The following is a 6,596-nucleotide window of genomic DNA, read 5'->3' as shown; positions in this document are numbered from 1 at the left end:
ACACACTCTTCATTTCTGCCATCTAATTTCATCAGACATCTTGAAAGAAAATATTTTTTAAAAAATTCTCCAATATTGCTATATATCTCAGTTCTTTGCTTCACTTATTTTCACACTTTTCATGAAGAAAAGCTCTCTGCTATCTCCACATTTAGTAGCCAAAGTGGAGTTTTATGGAGGCCAGAGAGAGAGCTGCCTGTTTGCTCGTGTGAAGACCCATCTCTGGGGGAAGACTTGGCCAACCCAGGGACCCAAACCCAGCTGTAAGGAAACAGCCAGACGATGGCTGTGATCTCAGTTCATCCATAGGCTTAAACCATTCCTTGAATGTGTCCAATAGGTAGGAAAGTAGTCAAGTTTTGTTGACTGGGGCTCCACGTGTTACTCGTTTCATTCCACATCTTTCTTCCTCTTGTTATTATAATAACTTTCCAAAGAGAGTTGTGCCCTCTGAGAATCTAACAAATCTCCAACTCTGAGTGACCTGATCGACCTGAAAGTTACGTTTGCTTGCAGCTTGCAGAGGTAAACCTTCTGTGCTCATTAGAGCTAATTGTGCAGGGATACTCTCTCGTGTGCTGCCTGAAGCCCCATGCCAGGCACAGGATGGTATTTAAATCCTCTGATAACATGATTATTGAGTATTAAAAAGTAATTAAAGTGGCTGCTTGTGACAATCAGTTTCATCAGCAACACTGAAGGAAGCCTGCCTGTGTTCTTAAAGGTGTAGACTGTGCTGATGTTTAGAGATTTGCTAGAATGAATAAACCAGCTCCCTTCCCAGGGTAGCAGGTAATGTCATTTGGCTGCGAGTGGGTCTTTAATTATGGTGAGACTGCTCAGTGCACCCCAATGGCCTTACTGCTTGCTCTTTCCCATTAATTTTGAAGTTGTAACCCAAGTCCAAAGCTGTCTCAGTGTGACCCTGAGGTTACTTGAGTTTCCCATTTGAGTCTAAGTAAATAATTGTGATCAGTAATTTCCCTCTGGAACCCTTAGAGTGAACCCTTAGAGTATGGCAATTACATGAAATTTGCTTGGCTCTTTCATGCATGCCCAGAGTTAGAAATAAGTGCATAAGGCATTTGGAATGATAATTTCCAAGATATGCCTGAGTCCCTCAATAGCTCTGTGTTCCCTCTCTGGCTCATCAATATCCCATTGTCACTTTTAACTGCACAAACTCAAGGAGATAAGGCAAATGGAGGGTATATTCTTTTAAGCCACAGAAAAGAGATATTTCTATTCTCTTCTACTAAGCTGAAACCATATATTTGTTCCAAGTATAAAAGCTAATGCTCGGGGCAATATTTTTTGTTTGACATTTTTTTTTTTTTTTGGCTGAAAAAATATATTGCTATTTTAAAGTAAACTATGCCGTAGTTGTCTAGGAGATGGCTGGGTTTGGGAAATGAATTAAATAAAGTGTTATGTCTGAGAGTACACATTTAGAAGAGTATTCACATTCTCAACATCTCTAAAGGAAAGGCAATACATAATCAATAATGATGTATTGTTCGGTTTCTCTGAAAACCAAACCCTCTGTATAGTGACTGCACACTTTTCTGAGAAATCAATGGACATTAATTTTGCAGAACCACAAGTCAAATTTACAAGTGGAGAGAAATAAAAATCTTGACACATCTACTTCATAGAAATTGGGTAAATGTTTAATTATGCAGCTTATTTTGTTACCTTGTAGAATTTCTAGAAAGTCTTGTGTTCTAAAATACAAATAGTACTACAGAGCTTCACAATGACTAAACCATAAACTGATGTTATAACCTCCAATAATTTAAGAAATGACAAAACATAATAAAGTGGATAAAACACAATAAAGTAGAAAGGCTCTAAATTTGCTAATGAAAAACCCCACAATTCTGTGTCAAATCTTTACTATGCAACTTAAAACCTTCACTATGCAACTTATTAGATATTGAGGAAGTCCCTTAATATCTTCTAACTTCAGTTTCTTCATACATAAAACAGAGATCCCAATAGTATGCTCAGGTCACAGGGTTGCTGTGAAGATAAATGAAATATTTATGACAGTGAATTATAAACCATAATGTGCAATGCAAATGTTATTCTACCAACAGTTAATATCACATGGCAAAAGCTCTTTAAGGATTGTAACCTTTGTTAGCTCTTTAAAGACCTCACTAGAATGCTGGTCTTGGAAGCTCACATTTTTAATTATCTCCACAGATATTTATGCTTATAATTTGGATCGATGGTTGTAGTATGATAGTGGTGATTAATCATCTAAATAGCTTAGCTTCTCATAGATGTGGATAACAGAAAGAGTTAAATCAATAAGCTTTTCTATACATATATTCCATACATTCTTTTTGAAAACAAATAGAAATGGAAAACTATTAAATTAGCTAATGTAATAGATTTCAGCAAGGCACATGGGAAGGCCGGTGCACAGCATAGTAAAGAGGCTGAGGATGCCTTGGCTGCTCTGTCATTAACTTGCTGTGTGATTTCTTCTAAATCCCTTCTGATTCCCAGTTTCCTGTGTATCTGGATAAAGACAGGGGATCGCAGCTATGGAAGTGCTCTATAGGAAAAAATTATTAAGGAGGGAGTGAAGGGGGAAACGTAGGCCAGGGTGTGGCCTCTGGTAAAGCTGAGCCTCAGGGCTCCTGTCTCTGGCATAATCCACTGCCCCTTGGTGTCGGGAGGTGTTGGGAGGCTATTGGGAGGTGTAGGAAGGGGCGGTGGTGAGCTTTTAGCAGGCCACACTCACAGCACTGGGTGGCATGCCCCAGCCCAGTAAAGGGCATCAAGGTGGGGCACCCAACAGCATCTCTGACAACTGGCCACGTACTTTCTTACAACAGAAATTCTGACAGAAATTTATCTAACAGAAATTGGGGTAAATGTGTCTGATGAACAAATTCTCCCTAAAAGTGACTTGCTTCCTTTCGTCTCATGTTTGTCAAGCTGCTGTAGACGCTGCCTTTAAAACCCGGTGTGCTTTTCTTCCTCATATACATCCGCCACGTGGCCATGTCAGTCACAGAGTCACCTTGCCTTACAGGGCAGATTCCAAGAAAAAGCCGACACTGCAAGAAAAATGCTGAGTTGATTTAAGTGGCTTTGAGAACTAAGATATTGCTTCTCCTTTTTCAAGTTTTCTTCCAATTATCCATTTTCCATAAATCTGATGTTTTACTCTCTGATTGACTGTGGATGGCCAGAGGGAAGAAAAACTCTCATCAAAAACTAAGCATCAGGCATTTAATTATGTAAATTTCAGACCAAAATTATGTAACCAATAGTAAAAACAAAAACAAACAACCAAAAACGAGAACAAAAAATTCCCAAAACCCCAACTTAAAGTGGTTTCTCTCAAAGAGCCCCTTTCTCCCTCAAAAATTTCCAGAAACAAAGGTTTCCAAAGCTAGATAATTTTTGTTCGGGACATGCTGCATGTTTACCCTCATCTGAGAACTTCGTCACAAACACTGTGTAATGAATTAGTTGTATTGACGTACTGTTTATTGTCTGCTCTCCACTTGGCTGCAAGTATAAGTATAGGGGTCTGTCCTGTTCACCATAGTATCCCCAACACCCAGCCCAGTGCCTGGCTCATCAGAATTCTCAACCTTAACATATCACAGCTTTGAAAATTCCTGGAGTGGTGAAGCCCATTTAAATGTGTTAATCCAATGTTTCCCAAATAAATTTATGCACAGACCTCCCTCCTCACAAACCCACACAGCCCCCATCTGGAAAATATTTGGGAAAATACTACTTTCAACCAAGAAAAGACAATTCAGTAGAGGTTGGCATTTGGACTGGGTCTCTAGATGGTGACTGCTGATCATTTACCTTTTACCCTTCCCCAAACCCATTCTCCGTCTCCCTCTATCCTGACCTTATAGGCTGTATTACCTGGGCTTCATTGACCTCTGGTTTCTGGTTGGATTGGGCCAATATGAGGCAACTCAGATGGTCAAAGGGCAGGAGAAAAGAGAGATTTAGAGCATCTCACCCCCCGCCCCCACCCCCACTCCCTCTGCTTCAGCACTGACATTCTTCTGTTCCTGGCTACATCCATTCAGGACAATTGCTCCTCTGCAGTGGACTCCCATTGATTCTTTCAGCTCATCCAGGCTTCAATTACATGTTCCCCCCCTCCTCCTGCCAGTTGTCAGGGTGATAATGACTTTCCCGGTGCTATACTTGGGAGCCTCAACTTTTCCTATGGGATTCCTTAATCATCTCCCAGCCTCCGTAAAGAGTCCTTTCCATTCATTCTCTCCAGAATCCCTCCAGAGCATGCCTTTTGTTTTCTGTGGGCCCCTAACGACTACAGTGATAGCCTCTTCAGCCTGGCAGGGACTGCCAGGAAGGAATCGAACACTCTCCTGGCGGAGTCAGAGCTTCACATAGTGGTTTTGTTATTTTGACTGAGGTTTTATGAATTCTCAAAATTTCAGCCACACCTGTAGAGGGGAGTACAAAAATAAATCCCAGAACCAAAGTAAAGTACTCCTGTGAGTTATCCATTTTTCTAGTTCACAGCTGGGAGGTGAACTATGTATTAGATGGTTTTAATCTATTCCTTATACAGATTCTGAACTTCAAAGGAAATAGGAACTTTTTCCTTGGGGTCATCACTCCTCATTTTTAATATAGGTCTGGACACTGTAGGTACTCACTGCACATTAATTTAATTCATATATTCATTTATATGATGGCCACAGCTGCTGAGAACAGACGAAGTAGAGGCATTATCCATTAGCTTCAGAATAGAGGGTAACATTTGGGAGCACTGTGAACAAAAGGAAAGAGGGACACAGTTGTGAAAAGAAGGTACCAAATCCCTAGGTGTAATGTTTAGCATCTTTTTGTGTGATATAACGATAGACTAATATACTTACCTTTTATTATAACAGATTTGGCAATAATTAGGATCAGTCCAGTGGTGGTAGAGTGTCCTTTGGGCCCAAGAACATATGCTCTATAGATGGGATAATTTTGTCACTGCATGAACTATTGGCTTTCTAACTAGCTTTAGTATGTATGTTTGCCTTGGAAATCAATGGATATAGGATACAGCAAATCAAATAATATTGCAAAACAAAATTCCCTAAAATGTGTGGAGAGAAAACTTCCCATTCTGATGGTGGGGCTATAGAAACCCAATGCCATATGAAGACCCCCACTGTATCTCATGAGCGGTAATGGGGGTTATGACTAGGGAGGCAGACTTGGCCCTCCAAACAAGTGCCTGGGGCAGGAATCATTTAGTAAAGACACAGCATCCACCATAGTTGCTGTGGTTGAGGCTACTACTTGATTACTTTTATGGTGGACCTTCATAATTTGCCATAACCTACTTGGATTTTTCAAGGACTACAGGAGTATATTAAATGCAGAAATCAGTGTAGTAAACACAGAAAATACTCTGCATATTTATAAAACACCTCATGAAGCCTCCTGCAGCATTAATATAAATAAGTGACCATCTCACTTAGCACCAGTCTGCATTCCCACCAACAGTGCACGCAGGCTCCCTGTTCTCTACTTCCTCACCCCCACTTGTTGTTTGTTGGTACACTGATAATATTCATACTGACAGAAAGACAGGTGCCATATGATTTTGCTCATGTGGAATCTAATGAACAAAATAAACTAATAAGCAAAATAGAGACAAAGATAGAGAGCAGGCTGACAGCTGTCAGGGAGTGAGGGAGCTGGGTGGGAGGGGTGGAGGGATTGAGAAAAAACAGAAGGAAAAACTCATGAACATAGGCAACGCTGTGGTGATTTCCTGGGGGAGGAGGAATTGGGGAGGTGGAGAAGGCTATTAGGAGTATAAATGGTGATGGACGGAGACTTGACTTGGAGTAGTGAACACACAATACAGTGTACAGATGATGTGTTGTAGCATTGTGCACCTGAAACCTGTGTAATTTTGTTAACCAGGGTCACCCCAATAAGTTCAATAAAAAAGATAAATAAATAAATAAATAAATAAATAAATAAATAAATAAATAAATAAATAAATAAATGACCATCAGTTATAGTGGGTCTTTCCCATCAAAGATTTTTAGAGGAGTAAACCCCACATGACCACTGCTTCTGTTTTTATCTCTTTTGCTGATTTCTTATCTTAGACCTTAGCTTCTTTCTTGTTGGCCTGCTTTCCATTACCTTGGAAATTATTTTGCAGGATCAAATGGTTGCTTTCTAGTTGTGTGTGTCTTTGAAATGGGTTGTTGTGTCTCCTTTCGGTGGAACTGGTTCATAGGATTTTGGGCTAAAGCTATTTGGGCAGCTAAACTTGTAATGAAAATAATGACACCCTAGTTCTCCTATTCTTGCTTATAATTACTTATTTTAATAATCATTTGTTTATATGCTTATCTCCTTCTCAAAGTATTAGTTCCTTGAAAACCTGTCTCTTTGGTCTTTATCTTATCTTAGCAGCTGACTCTTCCTAGGATGACTGAAAGTAGAAATGACATGTGTCCCCCCACCCTACCCCAGGGAGAGCCCTGACCCTGGCTTTTTATCTCTACCAGAAAGATGACATCAGAAACCACAAGTATATCCCCCAAAGTCTTAGCTATTCA

The 6,596-nt window shown here is 40.1% G+C and overlaps 1 long non-coding RNA gene across 1 annotated transcript in view; it reads right to left on the bottom strand.

Moving 5' to 3' along the window:
• Positions 1-1,685: 1,685 nt before the first annotated feature.
• The window catches only part of LOC107531548 (uncharacterized), a 39,781-nt gene continuing 34,870 nt past the window's right edge, over positions 1,686-6,596 (bottom strand). Inside the window, exons 3-4 of the long non-coding RNA XR_001602636.2 lie at positions 4,677-4,789; positions 1,686-3,074 (exon numbers count right to left, since the gene is read on the bottom strand). This is a non-coding gene — a long non-coding RNA (uncharacterized LOC107531548). The remainder of the gene's footprint in view (positions 3,075-4,676; positions 4,790-6,596) is intronic.

Source organism: Miniopterus natalensis, chromosome 8 (assembly GCF_054644295.1).
Source record: "Miniopterus natalensis isolate mMinNat1 chromosome 8, mMinNat1.hap1, whole genome shotgun sequence".
Lineage (NCBI taxonomy): Eukaryota > Metazoa > Chordata > Mammalia > Chiroptera > Miniopteridae > Miniopterus > Miniopterus natalensis.
This window is presented reverse-complemented; position numbering and strand designations above follow the sequence as displayed.